Raw genomic sequence first — 26,935 nt, forward strand, 5'->3', positions numbered from 1 at the left:
CTACCATCCTTTGAGATAAATTCTTTTTCAGGTGTCGTTCAGGTAGAATCTTCAAAAGTAATGGAATAAACATTTTGATATCACTCACGTGGTTTTCAGGCAAGGTTATCCTGCTCTTATAGGAATTGCCTAAATGTTCAAGTATGTTTCTGAGTTCACTGTGCTATTGCTAAGATAAATGTGTGGCCACCATTTTCTTTTCAGGATATGGATCTACAGAATCCTTACAGTGTGGAAGCAGGCCATTTAGCTCATCAAGTCCACACTGACCCTCTGAGGAGCATTCTACCTCCCCCTGTAATAGCGAGTGGGAATAAAGGGTTCTTTTTCAGGTTGGTGACCTGTAACCAGCAGTGTTCCAAAGGGATCAGTGCCAGGGACCACAACTGTTTACAATATATATTAATGACTTCAACAAAGGAAGCTAATATACTGTAGCCAACTTTTCAGATGACACAAAAACAGGTTGAAAGGCAGGTTTCAAAAGGCATACAAAAAGATTTCAGAGAGATGTTGACAGGATAAGTAAATGGGCGAAAAGTTGGCGAATGGAGTATAATGTGGGAAAATGTGAAGTTTTGGAAGGGAGAACAAAATTTCATATTTAAATGGAGAAAATCTACAGAAAGCTTCAATGTAGGGGATTTGGGAGTACCTGTGCACAAAACACACAAAGCTAGCATACAGCAATTGTGTAAAGTGCAGGTGAGATCACATCTGAAGTACTGTGAGCAGTTTTGGTCCCCTTAATAAAGGAAAGATATTGTTGGAGGAAGTTCAGAGAAGGTTGACGAGGATGATCCCTAGTCTAGAGGTATTGTCTTATGAGCAAAAGTTTGGAACTCTACTCCTTCGGATTTAAAGAATGAGAGAATCCCTACAGTGTCGAAGCAGGCCATTTAGTCAATTGAGTCCACACCAACCCCTCAAACAGCATCCCACCCAAATCCACCCCCGACCCTATCCCTGTAACTCTGCACTTCCCATGGCCAACCTGCAAATCTCTGGACACTATAAACGATTTGCATGGCCAATCCACCTAACTTGCACATCTTTGGACTGTGGGAGGAAACCAGAGAAAACCCACACAGACACCTGGACACTGTCTCCACGCAGACAGTCGTCTAAGGAATCAAACCTGGGACACTGGTGCTGTGAGGCTGCAGTGCTCATCACTGGGCCACCGTGCTGCCCCAAAGCCAGAGAGATGATCTGACTGAAACATGAAGGATTCTCAAAGAGCTTGATAGGGTAAATGCTGAGAGGATGTTTGCCGTCATGGCAGATTGTAGGATCAGAAGGTGTAGTCTCAGAATTAAGGGATGATAATTTAAGATTGAAATGAGGAGGAATTACTTCTCTCAGACGTTTGTGAATCTTTGGAAATCTTTGCCACAGAAAGCTATATGGATAGAGTCCTTGTGTGTATTTAAGTCTGAGATAGATAGATTGTTGATCAGTAGAGGAAATCAACTGTTACAGGGAAAACACCAGAAAGAATGTCAAATAGGCCAAGATCCTATTGAATAGCTGATCAGGCTTGATGGGCCAAATAGCCTACTTCTGTACCTTTCTCTTATGGTCCTGTGGCTTTAGTAAATAATATCTAGTCAAGGATCAGTGAATCATTTCTTTGAAGATATTCGTGCAACTTTTGTGACATTGCTATAAAGTAAGGTACAACAACAGTAAAATATGTTTGCATTTTTTAAGAAATATAAGCATAATAATACATCCTAAAGTGTTCCACAACAGCATTGAAAAACACAATGTGACACTGAGCTGAACAACGAGATATCCTGAAAGGTCAAAGCATGGTCAAAGAGGTAGGTTTTTACAAGTATCTTAAAAGGAGAGAAAGGTAGAGGGGTGAAGAGGTTTATGGAGCAGATTCCAGAGACTGGAGCTCAAGCAGCCAATGGCGAAAGAATTTGTATCGGGAAGACTGGATTGGAGAATGCAGAGATTGCAAAGGGTTGTGATGCTGAAGGAGGTTACAGAGAAAGGAAGGACAAGGCTACGGCAGGTGATGAAAACAAAGATGACAATTTTAAAACACAAGGCTTTGCCAGACTGGGAGTCAACATAAGGCATCAAATATTGGTGTTATAGGTCAATGGAATTTGGAGTAAATTAGCTTACGTACCACAGAAATTTAGATGAGTCTAATAAGTTGTTTATGTCACTAAAAAATGTCTAAGTTCCTAAGATCCTTTTTAAAATAAGCAATTGGAACAAATTGTGCTGTAGCTTTTATAGTGTTAAAGATAATCAGTTCATAAAGAACAAAATCGTCAGAGAGATTAATGGATTATTCATGCAGCCTATTGCCCCAAGGTCGAATCTATTACATTAAAAAGGAATTTTACAATTTATGTTCAGATCTAATTAATAAAATAGACACATGCCACACATTAGCATGCATTATTGAATCATAAATAACAGTTGTGTTTCACTTTTGACATGTTTGTCACCGAGAAAATTGTTTTCAACAGCAATTTAATTCAAAGGTTAATGAATAGGCAAATCCATGAATGATAATGCCTCCTTTTATTTGATTCCTAACATATGGAAGTATAGCATTTAGATCATCAACAAGTACATCAGCAGCTCTCTCAATCTGTTTTTACACTTGGACAATAAAGGGTGAATTACCAGGCGCACAGATCCTGCCTTCAGTAAAAAGTTGGAGTAAAGCATATTTATCTTCCGAACTTAGATTACAATACTCTTGCCGTCATCTATACATAGAGATGGGTAGCTAGAACAGGTCATAATGGAAATTTATTCATCAGCTGGAACTGAATTGTGGATTTATAGTCATGTTCACATGTGAGCCCAACTCAACAGTTTCTGCGAGCTTTCAGAAGCATTCCTCCCAACATTGAACAGGTCCTTATAGGATTCCTGCTTATTAAGGGTCACTTCATGGCTATTAAGAGCTAAACCTTGGCAAATGTTCCTGCTTCCCAGCCTGTGCTGTGAAAGTCACTTGCTCCAAACTCATTGCTGCATCAGCTGAAGTCAAGTTAATTCAGTTATTCAGAGTCCACAGCAGTATTGCCAGTATATATTTGGAGCATAGATTGGACTTCTCAAAAGTTTCCAATGACAAGCTTCAATGTTTGTCCACAGCTCATCAGTATTGTTCAGATGGGGTTCAATTTGCAGCAAGCCTCGAGGGAATGTATTTGGGCTAATGCTCCATTTGAAATGCAAATCCTGTGTCCATCTCATGCCCCATTTCACAATGACTTCATACTAGCTCATCTTCATCTTGTGTTCCATATGCAACATCCAGTTCACACCCATCTCCTAGCCATCATGTGCCCATTCCCCATTCCATGCTCAGCATCTGTTTTCCATGAGGAGAAAGTGAGGTCTGCAGATGCTGGAGTTCAGAGCTGAAAATGTGTTGCTGGAAGAATGTAGCAGGTCAGGCAGCATCCAGGGAACAGGAGAATCGGCATTTCAGGATTCCTGAAGAAGGGCTTATGCCCGAAATGTCGATACATCTGTTTTCCATGACCATTTCTTTCACAACCCTTGCTCACTAAGGCCATATTTGTACTTATCCTGTGTCCAAAATACATAAATCTAATGTCCTTAAATGCTTACTCTGCACCCAACTAGTGCCCATCTTATATTCAATACACAAGCTACATGTCATCAATAAAATAATGGAAGGTGTCATTGACAGTACTATCAAGCAACACCTGTTCAGCGATAACCTGCTCAGTGATGCTTAGTTTGCATTCCGCCAGGGTCACTCAGCTCTTGACCTCATTGCAGCCTTGGTTCAAACGTGGACAAAAAAGCTGAATTCCAGAGGTGGTGTGAGAATGACATCCCTTGACATCAAGGCTGTATTTAGCCGAATGTAACATCAAAGAGCCTTAACAAAACTGGAATCAATGTGTATCATGGGCAAACACTCCGATGGTTGGAATCATACCTGACACTGAGGAAGCTGGTTGTGACTGTTGGAATTTAGTCATCTCAGCTCCAGGACATCTCTGCAGGAGCTCCTCATGGTAATGTCCTAGGCCTAGCCATGTTCAGCTGTTTCATCCATGACCTTTCCTCCATCATAAGTCAGAAGTGGAGATGTTTGCCAATGATTGCACAATGTTCAGCACCATTTGTGATGCCTCAAATATTGAAGCAGTCCATTTTCAAATGCAATATGATCTGGACAATATCCAGGCTTGACTAACAAGTAGCAAGTGACATTTATGCCACACAAGCGCCAGGCTATGATCATCACCAATAAGAGATAATCTAACCATAGCCCCTTGACATTCAGTGGCGTTACTATCACTGAATCCCGAACTATTTACCTGAGGGTTACCATTGACCAGAAACTCAACTGGACTCACCACATAAACACTGGCGACAAGAGCTGTCAGAGGCTAGCAATACTGTAGCAAGTAACTCAATTCCTCACTCACCAAAGCCTGTCCACCATCTACAAGACACAAGTGAGGAGTGTGATGGAATACTTGCTTTGGTGCAGCTCCAACAACACTCAAAGACCTTGACATCATTCAAGACAAAGCAACCCACCTGATTGGCACCACACGAACAAACATTCACTCCCTCCACCACTGATGCTGAGTAGCAGCAGTGTGTACTATCTACAAGATGCACTGCAGAAATTCACCAAATGTCCTCAGATAGCACCTTCCAAACAGATGGCCACTTCCATCTCGAAGGACAAGGCAGCAGATACATGGGAACACCATCACCTACAATTCCCCTCCAAGCCACTTATCATCCTTACTTGGAGAGATATGACTGTTCCTTCACTGTTGGTGGGTCAATTTCCTAGAATTCCCTCCCTAAAAGCACTGTGGGTCAACCCCTAGGTGGAGTACTGTGATTCAAGATGGCAGCACGCAATCACCTTCTCAAGGGCAGCGAGGAATGGGCAATAAATGCTGGCCAGCCAGAGATGCCCACATCCTAGGAATGGATTTAAAAAGTCAACACTGTACCCAGCTCAGGTTCAGTTGAAAATACTCATTTTACTATTTGTTAGAGAATCTTCTGCAACATTGGAACAGCGCCAAAATCAGAAGTGCGTGGTTTGCTCATGTTTGTCAAAGCAAGCATTAAAACATGTCTCGGTTACTTAAAAGAACAGCTATTATTGATCTCAACTGGTGTGGCAGTGTGATTGGGGCAATTGGCTATAATATTATTTTTGTCAAATTGTATACCTGTTGTGAATTATAAAGCATTGTTGGGGTGGGAGGAATGTCTAAATACTCCCAGGCAGTGGAGAACGTTGCTTGCTGGGAGCATGTTTTCAAAAGGATGCAGCTAAGTAAAGGATAGTGTTCAATCTTCAATGTATTCTTCCTAAAGATTCTTCAAGCACCTCCTGGGCTCCATGCTATGCCTGGGTGACCTCCACAATGTTCATTTAAAGGGGGAAAGTGTAGACTATGGATCATTGCCATCTTAGCCAGTTTGTATGATAGGGTGCTCTAGACTTATCCAAATACCTGAAATATTCCTTCAACATATCCATGATGTGCTTTGCTGTTATGAGCTACGTTATTTTACCTGTTTTCGGCTGGCCACAGAGCATACACAAATCAGAGCTCCAGATTACAGCTTTGGTTGCCTAGCAACTCGGTGACACTTTTTGCAGACCAAGGACTGCTGGCATTACGGATTGGCTTAAAATGAAAGCATTGCAACAGCTGCCTGGAAACAAGCATTGACCTGTATAATGTGCCTTAATAATTGCAAACGAGCTGCACATTTGTAAAGTAGAAGCCTTTCCATTTCCAACAGATAGCAGCACTGTGCAAAGAGAAGCATTGGTCCAATTAGGTGTAATCTATAACCACCTGGGTGGTTGGGAATATTGCCACTCCAGTAAAACGCACAGGCTACTGTCAGTTCACGTCGGGAAGGAGACCAAATGGTTTGTTGAATGAACAATATGTCTACTAATAGCAGATTGGTTTAAAATGCTTATCTTCTTAGGTGCAGCTCTGAGAAGGCCTGAAGCATAAGCATTATGGGTATTTATGACCTTAATAACTGCAATTATGCTGGATTAGGGAAAAGTTTGTCCTCAACTCGACATGGAGCATTCCACCCAATTCAGCTGCTTGTGATTCAGAACCTTCAGAATCACTGGCTTTCAGCCAATGATCTTCCCACAGATGAAGATACTTATTGACAGACATTCAAAGTCATTCTGATGCAGCTAGGCCCTGCCTTGCATTCCTCATTTAGTCTCCCTCTGTTTGTTTCATAAAAGCTTGAATATCGGCAACTGGAGAAACCCATTGCAAGGTTTCTGTTTGTCAGTGAAAAGAGGCTCTTTCACAATGAAAGAGTCCCTTATGAATGCCGAAGCTATTACCAAAAGATTCTTTATTCCAAACTTTATGAGGCTCTTTCCTCCAGCTTCAGTATGGTACAGATCATATGGAGAGAACTGCTGATTAAGGTTTTGCAGCCTGATTGCCTAGGAGTACATCTCCATGCGGATCAATGGACATAGTGAAGGGATGTCCGTCAACAGGAAATAGCCATAAATAAAACTATTACTTCTTTAGGATACCTCCTTATCTGAAGTACTTCACCCTCCTACACAAATCATTAGAAATTTGAATGGACAAGCTGTTTACATGTTGTGTCACCAGAGCAGGTCAGAGGCTGTGAATTCTAAGGCAAGAAACTCATTCCCTGATTCCCCAGAGACTGTCCACCTCCAAAAGACACAAGTTTTGAATGTCATAGAGTCATAGAGATGTACAGCACAGAAACAGATCCTTCGGTCCAACTCATCCATTCCGACCAGATATCCCAAACCATTCTAGTCCCACCTGCCAACGCCCGGCCCATATCCCTCTAAACCCTTCCTATTCATATACCCATCCAGATGCCTTTTAAATGTTGCAATCATACTAGCCTCCATCACTTCCTCTGGCAGCTCATTCCATACACGTACCACCCTCTGCATGAAAAAAATGCCCCTCAGGTCTGTTTTATATCTTTCCCTCTCACCCTAAACCTAAGCCCTCTAGTTCTGGACTCCCCCACCCCAGGGAAAAGACTTTGTCTATTTATCCTATCCATGCCCCTCATGATTTTATGAAACTCTATAAGGCCACCCTTCAGCTTCAACGCTCCAGAGAAAACAGCCCCAGCCTATTCAACTTCTCCCTATGGCTGAAATCCTCCAACCCTGGCAACATCCTTGTAAATCGTTTCTGAACCCTTTGCATGCAATATTCCAAAAGTGGCCTAACCAATGTCTTGTACAGCCACAACATGACCTCCCAACGCCTGTACTCAATACTCTGACCAACAAAGGAAAGCATACCAATGGAACACTTTCCTCACTTATCAGCCCCAACAACTATCAAGTTTATCAACACTGCCTTGGGTAAAGGAGATACTTGGTTGGCATATTACTCCCTCCGCTATTGATGAAGAGTGTCAGCAGTGTACACCATAAGCAAGATGCACGCAGCAGCACGTTGAGATTCCATCAACAGCAATTTCAAATTTTGTGATCTCCATAACCTAGAAAGTCAAGGATAGTAGATGCATGACAGTATCAACATTTGAAAGTTCCTGTCTAAGCCATACAAAATTCTGGTTTGGAGGTGACAGTGTTGGACTGGAGTGCACAAAGTTAAAAATCACCTGATGAAGGAGCAGCGCTCCGAAAGCTAGTGCTTCCAAATAAACCTGTTGGACTATAACCTGGTGTTGTGTGATTTTTAACTTTGTACACAAATTCTGACTCAGAATTATATCATGATACTCCTTCACTGGCTTAGGCCAAAATCCAGGAACTCACTCCCTGACAGCACTATGGGTGTCTTTACAGCACAAGACTGCAGCAGATCAAGAGGAGACTCACCAATTAAAGTTAGCATCAAATACTGACCTTGACAGCAAGGTCCTCATCCCATGGAAGTATAACACAGTTAAAGGTATTTCCTAACTATAATATAGAAAGATAATAGTTAATTTAGTCTATTCTTTGAAGGGTTTATAAATTTTAGTTCAGAAGTATTGCTTGAGAAACATCTTTCCACTAATTCAATTGTTTATTTCAATAACCTATCTTCATAGTAGGAGTAAATACATCACAGGAGTAAATACATCACATTGCATAAGGAGGCACAGTTGTCTGTATGTCTTCAGAGTGGTCGCAATAGAAGCTAAAATACCATTATCTGTTTTCAGTAAACCACCGATAATAGTCAGCAACAAAGTCAGTTCCAGCAGGAATGGCTCCTTATTCAAAACATGCCATTCTGAAATTTTGAAGCAAAAATGCTAACATAGTGAGGAGGCTCTCACTTTAGGGTAGTTAGAAAAATCGATTGCAATGCAACACACTGGGTGAAACATTGAGAATAAGTGAGCAGATGAGAACAGTTCTCGAGGAGCAAAATGCCTGTGACTATAAGGTGAACTTGTCTCCAAACACAGGTGGTGAAGGTAAGGCCCTCTGTGAAAAGAATACTTTTGGAGCACATGAGATTAATGGAGTATGTGTGCCGAGTAATTTTACGACTAGTTTGGAGAATGCAGCCTTGGAATAAGTGATAACGACAAGAACATTGTGCATTTGTCTGAAACATCTGAAATGTTGCCAAACAAAACTTTGGCTGCAATATTTTTTTTTCCTTGGACAAGATAACTTCCTAGCTTGCCTGAATAGTGAGCCCAATTGACAGAGGCTTTTAGTGATGTCTTTTGCTGTAATAGAGCTTGACAATGATCATGGTGACACAGTGATTGGGAATAAGGTCAGGCTCGATCTGACAATGTCCGGTATGTAATGATGTCTTCTCTACAGATGACAGCGTATTTACAGTGGTCTGCTGGACCCTATTCCATGTCTAATCTTCTGTCAAGAAAGTAACCTAAATCAGACTGTTCCTCCAGTTTTGCAAAGGCAGCAGGCCTATCTCAGAAACCACTTTAATCATGGGAAATTCTTAATGGGTACTCAGAGCCTCTGTGGTTTATTCTGAAAAGAAGCAGCAGATTACATGAATGCGTAGGATGGAAAGCACCAAGGTAGGAAGCACTACTTGGTCTACACATTTGTACAGCCCAAGGAAGCTATAAGTAGATGAATGATAATGTAGACATGAATGGTACAGTTTGTGAGTTAATGTGCTTGTGTTTGACAATTAGCTCAGCTATTTCTGTGACCCAAATATTTTAAAACTCAAATCCTATCTCTAGCAATAAAATAAAACTTAAAATGTAACAAAAAATGATAAATATATTTTTACAGAGACTGATACTAATGACTTTCTGATGTTATGTAATGTTGTCAGATGAACTGCAAGCTATGATATTGCAGATAACGACATTCCAACCAAATTAGCCAACTTGTATGACAAGTCTATCTGTCTGGCTTCACTGAAGATGACTACATGAACAAAAGCTTTAGGTTATTAATGAACGAGCTGTAATCATGGCCTGGCAAATTCCCCCACTCTATTATTACCATCAAGCTGGGCGATTAACCCTGGTTCAACAAAGAATGTAGGAGGGTATGCCAAGAACAGCACTAAGCATATCAACAAATGTGGTGAGGCTACAACACAGGACCACTTGGCTGCCAAACAACATAAGTAGTATGCAATAGACATATCCACACAAACAATAGAACAGATTAAGGTCCGTAGACCTGCCCCATCCAGTTGTGAATTATGGCATGCAATTAAACAACTAACAGGAGGTGGAAGCTGCACAAGTATCCCTAATCTTCAATCATGGGAGAGACTATTACATTAATGCAAAAGAGAAGGCTAAAATATTTGCAGCTATCTTCAGTCAGAAGTATCAAATAGGTAATCCATTTCAGCTTCTTTCTAAGGACCTCAGCTCACAACGCCAATCTTCAGTAAATCTGATTTACAAAACACCTGAAGGCATGACATAGTGCAAAGGCAATGAGCAAAGACAACATTCTTGCAATAATAACACTTATGCTCCAGTATTAGCATACCTGGCCATGCTGTTCAAGTACAGCTGCAACACTGGCACTTACCTGACAATGTGGGAAATGACCAAGATTTGTTCTGTCCACAAAAAGCAGGACAATTCCAAACTGGTTAATCACCATCCTATAAATCTATACTCAATACTCAGCAAAGTGATGGAAGCAGTTATCAACAATGGCAATGTGGCAGTTACAAAGGGAGACATTGCTCACCAATGCTCAGTTTGGGTGTTGACAAGTCCACACAACTCGTAAACGTTTTACAGCCCAGGTTCAAACATGGACAAAAGAGCTAAACTCCAGAGGTGAGATAAGAGTGAGTGCCTTTGACATATGTGTAGCATTTGACCATCAAAGAGCTCTAACAAAGCTGTAGCCATTGGGAATCAGGGCCGTGACCTGGTCCAATTGTCTCTGGTTGCTTCACCAATGACCTTCCCTTTATCCTAATTTCAAAAGTAGGGATGTTCATCTATGATCGCACAATGTTCAACAGCATTACATCTCCTCAGCAACTCGAAATGCAGCAAGACCTGGCCAACATCCAGGCTTGGCCTGTGGAGTGGCAAGTGCTAAGTGCCACACAATGCCAGACAAAACAAGGCTTCAAGGAAGGAGAGATGACATCCAGAGTGAGACTCAACTCAAGTTGAAGAAAGGATTGGGATTGGGAAGGTGATTCAGGAGATGAGTGACAGTAATAGGGTGGTTGTTATGGGGGACTTTAACTTTCCTGATATTGATTGGGAAAGCTATAGCTCAAGTTCGTTAGATGGGTCAGTGTTTGTTCAATGTGTGCAGGAGAGTTTCCTGACACAATATGTAGACAGGCCAACAAGAGGTGAGGCCATACTGGATTTGGTTCTGGGTAACGAACCAGGCCAGGTGTTAGAATTAGAGGTAGGTGAGCACTTTGGGGATAGTGACCATAATTCGGTGATTTTTACACTCGTGATGGAGAGGGATAAGTGTGTACTACAGGGCAAGAATTATAGCTGGGGTAAGGGAAATTATGATGCGGTGAGGCATGACTTAGGATGTGTGGCTTGGAAAAGTAGACTCCAAGGCAAGAGTGTAAATGATATGTGGAACTTGTTCAAGGGGCAACTATTGATTGTCCTTGATAATTATGTACCTGTCAGGCAGGAAGGAAAGGGTCGTGCGAGGGAGCCGTGGTTTAATAAGGAATTGGAATCCCTTGTTAAATGGAAGAGGGCGGCCTATCTCAAGATGAGACGTGAAGGTTCAATTGGGGCGATTGAGAGTTATAGGGTAGCCAGGAAGGACCTGAAGAGAGAGCTAAAAGCAGCAAGGAGGGGACATGAAAGGTCCTTAGTAGATAGGATTAGGGAAAACCCTAAGGCTTTCTATAGGTATGTTAGGAATAAAAGAATGACTAGGGTAGGAATAGGTCCAGTCAAGGATAGTAGGGGGAAGTTGCGTGTGGAGGCGGAAGAGATTGGGGAGACACTGAATGAATACTTTTCTTCAGTATTCACTCAGGAACAGGGCATTGTTGTCGATGAGAATACTGAGGCACAAATAAGTAGAATGGATGGCTTTGAGGTATGTAGAGAAGAGGTGTTGGAAATCCTGGAAAAGGTGAAAATAGATAAGTCCCCTGGGCCTGATGGCATTTATCCTAGGATTCTCTGGGAAGCAAGGGAGGAGATTGCAGAGCCATTGGCCTTGATTTTTATGTCCTCTTTGTCTACAGGAGTAGTCCCAGAAGACTGGAGGATAGCAAATGTGGTTCCCTTGTTCAAAAAGGGGAGTAGGGATAGCCCTAGTAACTATAGGCCGGTGAGTCTCACTTCTGTTGTGGGCAAAGTCTTAGAGAGAATTGTAAGGGATAGGATTTATGCACATCTAGATAGGAATAATGTGATCAAGGATAGTCAGCATGGTTTTGTGAAGGGCAAGTCGTGCCTCACAAACCTTATTGAATTCTTTGAAAAGGTGACGAAGGAGGTTGATGAGGGGAAAGCGGTAGATGTGGTATATATGGATTTTAGTAAGGCGTTTGATAAGGTTCCCCATGGTAGGCTACTGCAGAAAATACGGAGATATGGCATTGAGGGTGAGTTGGAGGTTTGGATTAGGAATTGGCTGGATGGAAGAAGACAGAGGGTAGTAGTTGATGGCAAAGTTTCTTCATGGAGTGCCGTCACTAGCGGTGTTCCGCAAGGATCTGTTTTGGGACCATTGCTGTTTGTCATTTTTATAAATGACCTGGAAGAGGGGTTAGAAGGTTGGGTGAGCAAGTTTGCGGATGATACGAAAGTCGGAGGAGTTGTTGACAGTGAGGAAGCATGTGGCAGGTTACAGCAGGATATAGAGAAGCTGCAGAGCTGGGCAGAAAGGTGGCAGATGGAATTCAATGTAGCTAAGTGCGAGGTGATTCACTTTGGGAAGAATAACAAAAAGATGGGGTACTGGGCTAATGGTCGGATACTTGGTAGTGTGGATGAGCAGAGGGATCTTGGTGTCCATGTACACAGATCTCTGAAAGTTGCCACCCAGGTAAATAGTGCGGTGAGGAAGGCATATGGCGTACTGGCTTTTATTGGTAGAGGAATTGAGTTCCGGAGTCCTGAGGTCATGATGCAGTTGTATAAGACTCTGGTACGGCCGCATCTGGAATATTGTGTGCAGTTTTGGTCGCCATACTATAGGAAGGATGTGGAGGCATTGGAACGGGTGCAGAGGAGGTTTACCAGGATGTTGCCTGGTATGGAAGGAAAATCGTACGAGGAAAGACTGAGGCACTTGGGGCTGTTTTCACTAGAGAAAAGAAGGTTTAGGGGTGACTTGATTGAGGTGTACAAGATGATTAGGGGGTTAGATAGGGTCGACAGTATGAACCTTTTCCCACGTATTGAGTCGGGTATTACAAGGGGGCATAGCTTTAAATTAAGGGGGGGTAGATATAGGACTGATGTTAGGGGTAGGTTCTTCACTCAGCGAGTCGTTAGTTCTTGGAATGCCCTGCCAGTAACAGTGGTGGACTCTCCCTCTTTATGGGCATTTAAGAGGGCATTGGATAGGTATATGGAGGATAGTGGGTTAGTGTAGTTTAGGTGGGCTTGGATCGGCGCAACATCGAGGGCCCAAGGGCCTGTACTGCGCTGTATTCTTCTATGTTCTATGTTCAAGTGAGTGTGCACATCGGGGACTAGGCAGGCAGCACAGGAGTAGAACTGGTAAATCTTTCTTTTATGTTTGCTTTTAAATTTAAATAGTCTAGTGAAAAAGTTAATAAGGTAGCTGAATCAGTCACCTGAAGCCAGCAACAGGGCCTCAAGAGGTGCTGATTACTATTGAAGCTTAGCTAGTGTGGATCATCCTGGTTCACCTCAGCCCCTGAGGATGGAGCAGGGGCTCCGAAAGCTTGGGGTTTCAAATAAACCTGTTGGACTATAACCCGGTGTCATGTGATTTTTGACCATTTAAGAGGTTTGTTGAAAACGCATGATCAGTAAGCTTCACAGAATCAGGAAGGAGAAATCACATCTGGAGTGAAAGACAGCCCAACGAGGATATACTTTGGGAATTTGGAGGCAGTGTGGAGATTTGGTGCAGAGGGAAAGATGTGTTTTTGCTGGCTAGTTTGTAAGGCTGAAGGATAAAGTGAAGCCCAGGATCAGGGTCCAGCGCAAAGCAAAGTCAGCATGTCATCACAGGAAACCTGTAAGTTTATTGGTTGGTCTTAGTTGCTAATTTGACTATATATTATCGGTTATCTTTAGATTGAGGGTAAATTTGCAGAATTACAAACTAAAAAACTAGTAGGATTTTTTAAAACAACAGATTCAGAACTAAGTATATGAAATACAGTTGCAGGGCCAGATGATGTTTTGTACCTATATGATCTGGGGTGGACCCCATTGTGGTTCAACATGACTATATCAGTAGCAAACGTTGGTAACTTGAGAAACTGGTTCAGAGTTGATGAGTTGGAGTCTGAGCTTTGAACACTGTGAATCCGCTGTCCGTGCGCAGACTCATGCGCATATGTGACCAGTTCGAACGGGTCTCAGGGGCCAAGGTAAACCGAGGCAAGAGCGAGGCCATGCTCTTCAGGAACTGGGCCCAACCATCCTCGATCCCCTTCACCGTCAGGACCGACCACCTAAAGGTGCTGGGTATTTGGTTCGGAGGGGCTGGGGCATGCGCCAAGTCTTGGGAGGAGTGTATCAGCAAAGTGAGGCAGAAACTGGGCAGATGGAAGCTACGGTCGCTCTCCATCGCAGGAAAGAACCTGGTCATCAGGTGTGAGGCACTGGCATTGCTGTTATACATGGCACAGATCTGGCCTATTCCTAGAACCTGTGCCATTGCAGTCACCTGGGCCATCTTACAGTTTATATGGAGGTCAAAGATGGACCGGGTCCGAAGGGACTCGCTGTACAAAGATCTGGGCAACGGGGGAAAAAATACACCCAATGCCACCCTCACCCTGATGGCCACCTTTGTGTGTGGCTGCATCAAGCTGTGCATGGATCCCCGGTACGCAAACACCAAGTGTCACTACGTACTGAGGTTCTACCTGTCCCCGGTGTTGCGAAGGATGGGCCTGGCCTCGCTGCCGCGGAATGCTCCGAGTAGTTGGACCGTTCCGTATCACCTGTCCTTCGTGGAGAAGTTTATGAAGAAAAACACCTTTGACCACAAGTCCATCAGGAAGTGGTCAGCACGTAGTGTCCTTGAGACCCTTCGGGAAAAGGAGAGGGCGGATCCTATCGAGCGGTTCCCTAAGCAGACTGTCAAAGCCATTTGGCAGAATGCCTCATCGCCAGAACTTTCCAACAAGCACCAAGACATGGCTTGGCTGGTGGTGAGAAGGGCTCTGCCTGTGAGATCCTTTATGCACGCCCGGACTCTCAGCCGCACCGCACGCTGCCCTTGAAGTGGCTGTGGGGGGGACGAGACTGTCACACACCTCCTTCTGGAATGTGCCTACGCAGAGGAAGTCTGGAGAGGAATGCAGTGGTGCTTGTCGAGGTTCGTCCCGAGCAGCGCCGTGACGCAGGACTCCATGCTCTACGGCCTGTTCCCCAGGACGCACACCGAGACGAACATCAACTGTGCCTGGAGGATCATCAACTCGGTGAAGGACGCTCTCTGGGTGGTCCGAAACCTGCTGATCTTCCAGCTGAAGGAGTTGACCCCGACTGAGTGCTGCAGACTGGCACATTCCAAGGTCCAGGACTATGTGTTGAGGGATGCGCTGAAGCTTGGGCAGCTGCCACCAAGGCGCGGTGGGGAAAGACCACTGTGTAAAGTCTACCTGCCTAATGAAGAACAGGGGGCCCATGCAGTCATTTGGGCTCTGCTGACGCCTCAGCTAATTATATGGGCATATGACTGAAAAATGTACAGACCTGTATAAAAATGATAAATTCTGTACTCTGTATGTACATGTTTACATATGTATGGCATGACCAACTGTACAGACCATCAAATTATTTTATGAATAAAGTATATTTTTGAAATAAAAAAAAATTGAACACTGTGACACCACAGGGAGGGGGAGAGTTACTTGGACAAAGATCCAGATCTCGACCAGTTGACTTCGGACAGCAACCCTGCTCCCTTTCCCAATTCAGCACAGCCTTCAGCACAACAGAAAGACCATGTGTCACCTTATTTGCTGCTAATTGTTTTGTAAACAATGTAATGAATTTCTTTTTTTTCAACACTGTTTTTCCAAATATTTCTCTTACTGTCCATGAGCTAAAAAGAAGATCAAGACTTGTATTTATTTAGCTTTTCGATGTCTCAAGTGCCTTTTAACCAATGAAGTGCTATTCAACTGCAGCCACTTTTGGAATTAGTGCATAGCAAACTCTTACAAACAGCAAGAAAGTGATGCTTATCTTGCAATGTATATATTTGTTTTTCTGCTTGATATTCAGTCATAGCAGTCTATGCTGAAAACTATCAGTAAAAGAACTTTGTCGTCGTACCTTTACTTCAGATCAGAATCCGTATCCTTTCTACAGCAAGCCTTTGACAGCTTTTCACTCATTAACAAGTCCTTCGGTTTCATTTCTTACTCCAGCTCACTTTTCCTGATGCTGATCATTTATTTCATGAATAGAGTCACACAGAAGAGGATTGAATGTGTTTGGGCTTAACTTTGTCTGAAAGGAAATAGCTTTTGAAAACAAATCCATGCTGTGTCGCCTGTTTGTAGGCAAAAGTGGTGATTCAAGTATATGGAATAGCTAGTTGTTTGAATTGATCCTAAACAATACTCCATTCTTTGGCCATCCCTGGTTAATCAGGAGATACGTGGATGTTGACAAATTCCTTTGACCTCTGCCAAATCTTTGAAGGGTAGCTTTTTAAGACTAAGGCAGACTCCTGAATAAGTCAGTCAGTAGAGTGACAGAAAGACTGCAGAAGCAATGAGGCAGAAAAAGCTCCAAGGGGAAAAAAACAACCCCCGCACTATCAGCAGGACAGAGAATCTAGTGAATCTATCTGTCTACTAGGTAAGAATCCTCCCATAGGGCTAATGCACCTGCATTCTTTGCTTTTACAATGGTGCACATAAAGGTGAACTAATTGATCAAATGATTTTTCATCATTCTATACATTTTGTATGTTTTACATTTTCATTTGTGGGTCAGTCCTAAAAAAGTAGGCATACCAATATAAGACAGTAACCATTAAGTCTGATTAGGGACTGAAGAGAAGCTTTTTTTACTTAGTTGTAAGAATGCAGAACTCACTACCACATGGGATATTTGAGTTAAACAGTATAAACACAATTACAAGAAAAAGATAGATTTAAATACTTGGGAGGTAAAAAGAAGTGTTGATAGTATGAGATGAAATGAGGTTAGCGCAGACTTGTATGGAGAATAAGCACCACAAGAACTGTTTGACAAAACATTCTGTTCATGTGTTGTAAATTACAATGCATTATACAGGTCTATGCAATAACGGGAAAAAGAAACATAATTACTCATTTTTGCATAAGCCATCTCAACTTTTTCAGCATTAACAGAAAAGCAGATTCTTTCCATGCAGTTGTCAATTTGTTCTACTTGTCTCCCTTTCTCCTGAAGACATTGGCACTGGGTGGATTAAGTTTCCCTTGGGAAATAACAGCTCTCAAGTGAACAAAAGCATTGAAACTTAGCTAACAACATTAAGGTTCTCACAGCCTGATCCAATCGTGCTTCTCTCTGCTTCCATTCAAACATTCCAATAGGGGTCGCTGTATAGTGATCACAGGTAGTGGCCTTAGATAATTTTCCCAAGAATGGAAATTAACTTTGATTACTCTAAACATATGTGATAGCTCATTGGTGCAATGTAATTTTGCAACTGGATAATAAAATGGGAATTATATGAAACAGGCTGCCAATTCGCTATCACTCATCTTTGATGAGCAATAGAGTTAAAATTAAACTCTCCTCTAATCCCAGATAGTACCTAACCCCAGAGTACCTGAAGTCCACTGCAAATCTTTATTGACAGTACAGCTGGCATCAACTGATCAGGCATCAGCTATCAACCTTTCCGGTCTTCATTATTTGAGACCACACTGGGTCCAGCACTTGACCACTAACTGTGGGATAGCCTGACTACTGTTGTGTTCAGTATTCTCGTGTGAGGGTCTATCCACAGTTTTAACAAGGTTGTGAGCTGTACTCTGGTCATAACAGGAATAAGTGACAATACCCAGGAATATATTAAAACAAGAATTTTATTGAACATTGATTAATTTATTGATTATGATTATATAATAATTATAAAACAATTATAAATGGTAAAATTAGAGATAGAATTATATTTAGAAACAAATAAGAAGAAAGAAGGATGATGTTATTGAAAAGAAAGAAAGCACACTGCGTGTACATATTTACATATCAGAAGAAAGGAAGATTGTTGCTTTATTAAAGCACAAATATTTACCTTGAATTGCTTTGCCTACAATCAAAAAGCATAAAATAACCCCAACCTCAATAAAATGACAAATAAAACACCCTTGATACACTTACACCAAGCCTCCAAATCACTTTACATAGGGCATGGATCTGCAGTCACTCCCTCACTCCACTGATGTTCCTTCCTTCTGTAATCTTCAGTGATTGTTGACCACTCAGCTAGAGCAGCAATATCAGGAACCAGTCTGCCTTTTAAGCCAAATGTCTGGCTCCATTCCACCCTTTCAAGTTTTCCATCCATACTTTGTTCAAACAAAAGGACTGAGTCTTCTCTCTCTTAGATTTGACAAAGTCTGGATACTTCACAACACTAAGGTTGTTGACCGATCCTTGATGATGTCTTTCAAACGTCTACTGTCCAAAAATGAAACTCCATCTCACCGACTACCTCATTTCCAAAAGGCATTTGGTAAGATGCCACATTAAAGATTATTGTGGAAAATGAAAGCTGAAAGTATTGGTTGTAATACATTGATGTAGATAGAAAATTGGCTGACTAACACAAATAGAAATAGGAATAAATGTATTTCTTTTCTTCAGGCTGTCAAAATGTCATGACTAATGTGGCACACGGATCAGTGCTAAGTTCACCATGTTTACAATGTATATAAATGACTTCGATGAAGGGATCAAAGGTATGGTACCTAACTTTGCTGATGACATAAAGATAGATAGGAAAGTAAGTTGTGAAGAGGAGATATGAAGCTTACAAATGGATATAGATAAGTTAAATGCTTGGGCAAAGATCTGGCAATTGGATTTTAATGTGTAAAATTGCCCATTTTGGCAGAAAGAATAAAAAATGATGAGATCTTGGAGTGCTACTACATGAATCACATAAGTTAGTATGCAGGCACAGCAAGTAATCAGGAAATCTAATAAAATGTTGTGTTTTATTGAAAGGGGAATTGAATTCAAGTGTAGCAAGTTATGTTTCATTTATTCCAGGGCATTGGTGAGACAACATCTGAACTATTGCATACAGTACTGGTCACCATATGTATGGAAGGATGTTAATGCATAGGAAGCAGTTCAGAGAAGGCTTATCAGACCTGGAATAGTAGATACCCTTTTGAGGAATGGCTAGACAGGCTAGACCCATAACCTCTTGATTTAAGAAGAATCCGATGACTTAAATGAAATCTACGAGATGCTGAGAAGACTTGAAATGGAATTTAATTTAGATAAATGTGAGATTACTGCATTTTGGAAAGTGAAACCAGAGCAGGACCTATATGCTTAATGATAAGGTCCTGGGTCATGTTGCTGAACAAAGAGACCTCAGAGTGCAGATTCATAGCTCCTTCAAAATAGAGTCTCAGGTAGATAGAATAGTGAAGAAGGTGTATGGTAAGTTTGCTTTTATTGGTCAGTACATTGAGTATAAGAGTTGGGAGGTCATGTTGCAGCTGTACAGTACATTCATTAGGCCACGTTTGGAATATTGTGTGCAATTCTGGTCTCCCGGCTACAGGAAGGATGTTGTGAAACTTGAAAGAGATCAGAAAATATTTACAAGGATGTTAGCAATGGGGAGAGGCTGATTAGGCTATTTTCCCTGGAGTGCTAGACGGTGAGGGGTGACCTTATAGAGGTTTATAAAAGCATAAGGGGCTTTTAGGTCGAATAGCCAAGGTCGAATAGCCAAGGTCTTTTCCCCAGGGTGGGAGAGTCAAAACTAGAGGGAATAGGTTTAAAGTGAGAGCAGAAAGATTTTAAAGGGATCTAAGTGGCAACTTTTTCATTCTGAGGGTGGTGTGTATGTAGAATGAGCAGCCAGAAGAAGTGTTGGAGGCTGGTACAATTACAACATTTAAAAGGCATCTGGATGGGCATATGAACAGGAAGGATTTAGGGAGATATGGGCTGGCAAATGAGACTACATTAATTTGGGATATCTGGTTGGCATCAAACATGTCAGACTGACAAGTGTGCGAAGTTGAAGGTAAAATGTTTAACAACAATTATTCACTCATTCACTCACTAACTCACTCACACTCTCTCAAAAGTATACATCATTGAGACCCTTCATTTGTAATTACAAACAAAATGTGGAGGGAAACATTTGGGTCATCTTGAAATAGCTGGGTAACTAGAACAATTGTTTTATGAGTATGAGCCTCATGTATATACATCAATTGGATCAATTTCTGTAAGAGACAAAAATATCAAAGAAAGCCCGAGGCGTTTCTCAATGAAACTCTCTTAGATTACTGGATAACATGTAGAACCAGGTATCTGCAATTGAAACTATTCGAGTCAATAATTGCTAAGTATTATGAAAATGTTCTCCCATCAATTACTCAAAATTATGACCTGTAATATGAGCCAATCTTAGATCATTTATCACTGTTAGCTAGAATAAAAAATTATAGAATGGACAGATTCTTAACCAAATTAATATCCTGGCCATATTGCAACTTAAAAAGTCTTTTTAAAATTTTATATCATTATTATCAAATATTCATGCTCTTAATATATCGGGAAAGAAAAGAAGTGGTGATACTATGAACAGGAAGTTTATAGAGCTAGTTTGTCATGTTAATTTATCAACTATTGAAAAGGTTTTTTTTAAATTAGCAGATTAATTACTATTCTAAAAGTAATGCTGTTGGGATCTCCAATTCCTCTGCAAACTTTAGCATTATGGTTGAGGGCTTTCCTCAGTTATGATGAAATTTGTTACATCAATTTCCTTTCTCCAGTTTGGAAAAACCCAAATAAATCAGTGTGGTTCTATTGGGAGCACTTACACAATTCAGTCAAAGATTGTGGATCGAAGTCCCAAAAAAACATCAAAGCTGATACTGCATTGCAATACTGAACGAGTACTTTACAGTGGGAGATGCTAACTTTCTGAAATATTTAGCTAAGGCTGCATTGGAACACTCTGATGGATGTAAGAAATTTTAAGATGCAATTTTGAAGTGCAGTATAGTCTCCCTAGTGTCCAAGGTAATATCTTTCTATCAATATGACGAAGGCAGATTATATAATGATTATTACATTGTTGTCCATAGGAGCTCACTGTGCAAATTCACTTTCAGGTCTCCTGTGTTACATGACTGAGTACATTACAAGAGTACTTCATTGGTTATAACATGGTTTGGAAGTTCTGTGGTCATAAAAGCTACTATAGAAATGACAAGTTATGTAGAAGGTTTGGCCTTCAGCATGCACCAGAGAAATGTTGGGTTTCTGATCAATTTTGTAAAACAGGGATAGGAAAGCAGTGTCAAAGGCAATGGGCTAGAGACAGGCTGATGCTGCTACAAAGAGCCATGCCCAGACCCAAAACACACCATGCACAGAAGTGCTTTCAAGTCACAATAAAGACTATGTGGTGTCCCATCAGGGATATATACATGAAATAATCAACAAACCCGAATGTAACCACATGTACAACAAGGTAAGGAATGGTGAATGCATATTTTATTCAGTGAATCTTGTGATAGACATCTTACTGTTTGAAGTGACTGGACAGTTATTAGAAGGAAATAAAATATAATGGACCAACAAAGACTAAACTTTCTATGAAATTGTTAGAATCCTGGATTTAAAACCAGAAGCTTAAAATTAACTGACAGACCCTAAGATCATTACAGTAAATGTCAAGATGTTTAGAACCAATCGAAACAACCTGAGGCATGTATTCAATCAGTGGCAAATCTAGTGTAAACTTTTGCCGTAGTTTTTCATTTGATTTGTTCATAACGGGAATCAACCTAGTGAATCACTTTTCAACTGTCTTGAATTCCAATTTATCCTTTTTCAAAACATGGACCAAGACTTTACACAGTACACCAAGTGCATTCTGACTTCCATGTTTTTAAAATTCAAAAATGACAGCCAAAATTTTATTTGCCTTCTTAATTAATTGCTAATATTTTGTAATTCAAGTACCAGAACACCCAGATTCTTTTCTGCTGCACTTTTTTTGAGGAGTCTTTCTCCATTTAATGTTGAGTTCAGTTTGATTCTTAAGGTGCGTGACCTCACATTTCCTTACATTAAACTCCGTCACTCACCCAACCTATCCACATCCCTCTTACAATAACCTTATATCCTCATCAAAACATATTCTGCTACCTATTTTGGTATATGAGTAAACTTGGATATACACTGTCCCCTCCTCCATTTCATTAATATTGGTAAAGCATAATGGAAGCTTTAGGACTAAAGATATAGTCACCATGTCCTGCTCTCTCATTACAGAGAGAAGACTGGTGGTGGTTTAATCTCACATGAGAGAAGAGGTTGAGCAGGAGACTTTTTCATGGTAACCTCAGCCAGGGCAGGAATTGAATTGTGTTGTTGTCATTATTCTGCATTGCAAACCAGTCGTCCAGTCAAGTGAGCTAACCAACACCCAGGACTAATGCTTGTGGTATGCCACTAGCTACATTTTTTCACCCTGAAAAAAGATCCTTCATTCCCGACTGTCTGTCCTCTGTGTGAACTAATCCTCAAGTAACATTAATACATTACTACCACTACCTTGAGCTCCTATCTTGTGCAATAATCTTTTCATCTGGCAGCTCCTCAAATCTTTCTGAAAATCTAAATACATCTACTGTTGCACTTTTATCAACTCTGCTTGTTATACCCTCAAAGAACTCGAGCAAATTATTCAGTTTCTCTTTCACAAATCCGTGTTGATTCTGATTGTGTTAAGATTTTCTAAATGTCCTGTTATTTCTTTCTTACTAACGAACTCTAGCATTTTCACAACAATAAACTTTCAAGCACAATAAGTGTCATGAGTATGATGTTACCCTACTGCTGCCATCATGGTATTTTAATGACAAACATTCAATAATCAATCACTCATCAGGGATGGATTTAACTCTGTGGATTATTTAGTTTAAAACAATGATAAACAAAAGTTATGAAGCAGACATTCCAAAAAACCAAATGATTTTTGTGTAAGTTGACTTGTAAATCCACAGTAAGCCAGCTGACAGGCAATTCTGAAACATTGTATACATACATGATATTATTAAAGTGAACCTTCTTAAAGGCAAGTTATGCACACAACACTTTCTCACATCTATTATAGTTTTGTTTCACAAAAAGTGGAGTTAATATACAAATTCAGCTCAAAATAGTCACAAAGCTGCTGGTACTTCTGTGGTGTCCACCAAAGTGAACCTTCAGGGCCAGAGGAAGTGGTGGAGGCTGGTGCAATTTCAACATTTAAAAGGTATCTGGATGGGTATATGAATAAGAAGGGTTTAGAGGGACATGGTTCTAGATTAGAGTGGTGCTGGAAAAGCACAGCAGTTCAGGCAGCATCTGAGGAGAAAATCGATGTTTCGGGCAAAATCCCTTCCTGATGAAGGGCTTTTGCCTGAAACATCGATTTTCCTGCTCCTCAGATGCTGCCTGAACTGCTGTGCTTTTCCAGCACCACTCCAATCTAGACTCTGGTGTCCAGCACCTGCAGTCCTTGTTTTTACCTTTTACTTAGAGGGACATAGGCCAAGTGTTGGCAAATGGGACTAGATTAATTTAGAAAATCTGGTTGGCATGGACGAGTTGGACAGAAGGGTCTGGTTCTATGCTGTACATCTCTATAACTCTATGTTCCTATGACCTGAACCACTTTGAACTTAACTGGTGAGTTGCAGGTATCAACCAACAATTCACAAGGTAGGAATCAGCCATGTTTTGTGTGACAGGTGGAGCTTGATGTGGGTAGATGCTAATGAGAAGTGGGTACATACCAAGTATAGATGAGAATGAGCAGGAAATGGGCTACATTAATCTTGTGTGGCCAGATTTATAACAGGTTCTAGTGTCCATGGTAATATTACTGTACTAGTGATCCAGCAGTCTGGTTGGATGTTTTTGTGGTATGACATCAAAACCCACTTCTACAACTGAAGAATGTTACATTCAAAAAGTTAATATGACTGAAATAAAAATTCTCAGCTCGTTAATAATGATTACAAATCCTATACAGTTCACTATGTGCTTCACGGAAGTAAATCTGCCATCCTTATCCAGTCTGACCTACATGTGACCCCAGATTCACACAGTGTGGTTGACTGTTAACAGCCCTCTGAAATGGCCCACCAAACCATTCAGGATTGGGAGTTAGTAAGAGTAATAAATGTTAGAATAAACCCTCTGCTGATTTGCGCATGCAAATTGACCTTGGTGTGCTCTGAACCAGATAAAACCCCATTTTGAATTTTTAAGTAACCTCCAGCCTTTTATAGCTGAATGGAAAAGGACTCATTTAAAAGCCTGCCTTGAAATTAAATTAGGTGGATCTTCAATGGAAAAAGACGTGTCTGATGGGTAGGCCTGAGTCTCAGCTAAGGATAGGACATTTTCAGTGGTACAAGCTGTCTCTTCAATTTAATTTACACACAATCCATTTTCACAGATGAGAGTGAGTGTGTTATGCCAGGTGCATATGTTCCAACACACATATGAGCTTCAGATGCAACTTATAAACATTCAATTCAAAGTAAATCAAATTAAAATTAAGTTTTATTAATTATGTGCTTATGATGTCTTGAAGTCTGCTGAGATATCATTAATGCATGAAACAACCATTACAATTCTACCTGAAGTAATGGTCTTGTCTCAACTAAGTATCTTGATTAACCACAGATTAAATGTTTTTCGACTTTAGATACAGAACCGTTCTCATCTAGATTTTGTTACCTTGAGACCAACAGGAGCTTAAGTGTGACTAAAATGCAAGTCCCATGTCTAATCAGATTTGCATGTTGGTGTTGATATTCTAATCTGGTGGTTGTCTTAAAGATTCTATGTGGGAATCTCCCAGATGTCCCTATTACAAGGAGCTTGAGCCCAAGCAAGTCATGGAATCTTCAGAACTCGAGAATGGTCACAAGACCTGAAACATTGACTCTGCTTTCACTCAAAAATGCTACCAGACCTACTAAGTTTCTCTTTTTGTAGCAGAATAGTAGATCATTTTTGTTTGTATTTAAAAATTATTGCTACTGTATTGCAGAGTGACGACCTGGTGTGGTATTTTCAATAGTTGAAAATAAGGGTCTTTTAATAAGGATCTTCAGTCTTGCCTCATAAATTACCTGATTTAAGATCACTTAAAATGACTTTATAAAATTAAACCTACTGCTTAATAATAGCTTCATTGGTGTACACTTGACTAATAAATTACATACTCTTTGATCCAAAAAGCCAATAAGTGTGCCTCTTAATGCATCTAAGAAAATGAAGGCAGTTTGAAGAGCTTTCCTGAGCCAGCACTATCAACGGAAACCTGCAATTGCAATCAAGTTGACATTTGCCTGGTTTTGTAAGGGAGAGGGATTGGGAGGTTCTGATTAAAAAAAAAAAGGATCTTGAACAAATGTGTAAAATGGATCAAAAATATAGACTGTGGTCAAGCGATCACAGTCCCAAAATTGGACATTCTAAATTGACTCACATTCTGAGAAATCGGACCTGAGATAAAATTGGCCAAGTTAAATTGAATTGCAGCCAGCAGCTATTGGCTACAGAGAACTGTGGAAACCAACAACAAAGAGGTCGTGGACGTTTATGAGGAACTAGTTACAAAAAGCCCAAGAGTTGTGACTGGGAGAAGTATCAGCCAGACTTTCTGGCACCTTGACTGCCAGTCTGAGTATGTGCATAATATACCTCCTGGCATAGCAACAGTAAAGGGTTTTGGCATGACCCTATTGGATGATTTAAGATCATAAGACATAGGAGTGGAAGTAAGGCCAATTGGCCCATCGAGTCCACTCTGCCATTCAATCATGGCTGATGAGCTTTTCAACTCCACTTACCCGTGCTCTCCCCGTAGCCCTTAATTCCTTGCATCATGAATTAATCAATCTCTGCCTTGAAGACATTTAACATCCTGCGCTCCGTGGCAATGAATTCCACAGGACCACCACTCTCTGGCTAAAGAAATGTCTCCTCATTTCCGTTCTAAATTGACCCCATATAATTCTAAGGCTGTGCCCATGGGTCCTAGTCTCCCCGCATAACGGAAACAATTTCCCAGTGACCACTCTTTCTAAGCCATGCATTATCTTGTAAGTTTCTATTAGATGTCTCCTCAACTTTCTAAACTCTAATGAATACAATCCCAGGATCCTCAGCCATTCATCGTATGTTAGGCCTACCATTCCAGGGATCATCTGTGTGAATCTCCACTGGACATGCTCCAGTGCCAGTATGTCCTTCCTGAGATGTGGGGCCCAAAATTGGACACAGTATTCTAAATGGGGCCTACATAGAGCTTAATAAAGTCTCAGTAGCACATTGCTGCGTTTATATTCCAACCCTCTTGAGATAAATGACAACATTGCATTTGCTTTCTTAACCACGGACTCAACCTGCAAGTTAACCTTTAGAGAATCCTGGACTAGCACTCCCAGATCCCTTTGTACTTTGGCTTTATGAATTTTCTTACCGTTTAGAATCCTATCTCATGACCCCTTTGGCCAAAGGCCACAGATCATGCTGGAAGGTCAGGGATTAGGGAGGAAAGAAGCACACATCTGGAAGCTACCCCCTCAGTGTAGACTCAACTAGACTCACACCAGAAGACCATGCGGCAACCCATGAAAACCCAGGAGAAGCTCAGCCCTGATCTGCGGGACCTACCTTCATGGAAGAGAAATAGCCCTATGGCATAGAGGAAGGAGATTCCAATGGCCCAGCTCAAAAATGAGGATCATTCTGGATAATATCCTTTCTCAGATGGACAGATAGTAAATATTGTGGGAATTTGGGAAATGCTTACATAGCATTTTTAATAAGGAGTATTTTGTGAATAAAATTGCGTTGAACCACAAACTGAGCACTTGGATAAAGTGTTTTTAATGCATAACTGGTCAAAGCACGGACAACAGGATGTAAGGTATTTTGGATGTATCTCATTCATATTGAAAATTCCTTAAATTTTTGCCCAGATTTGGCTGTTTCCACTTGGATTAGTAGTGGT

The 26,935-nt window shown here is 41.0% G+C and overlaps 1 long non-coding RNA gene and 1 pseudogene across 1 annotated transcript in view; both read left to right on the plus strand.

The window, feature by feature from the left end:
* The window catches only part of LOC148149732 (uncharacterized), a 264,049-nt gene that overhangs the window by 171,090 nt on the left and 66,024 nt on the right, over positions 1-26,935 (plus strand). The window lies entirely within an intron of this gene.
* LOC148149734 (uncharacterized) lies at positions 13,995-15,289 on the plus strand (annotated as a pseudogene).

Source organism: Chiloscyllium plagiosum, unplaced genomic scaffold, assembly GCF_037043375.1.
Source record: "Chiloscyllium plagiosum isolate Xiang-an unplaced genomic scaffold, Cpla_swu_hap1 HiC_scaffold_6, whole genome shotgun sequence".
NCBI lineage: Eukaryota > Metazoa > Chordata > Chondrichthyes > Orectolobiformes > Hemiscylliidae > Chiloscyllium > Chiloscyllium plagiosum.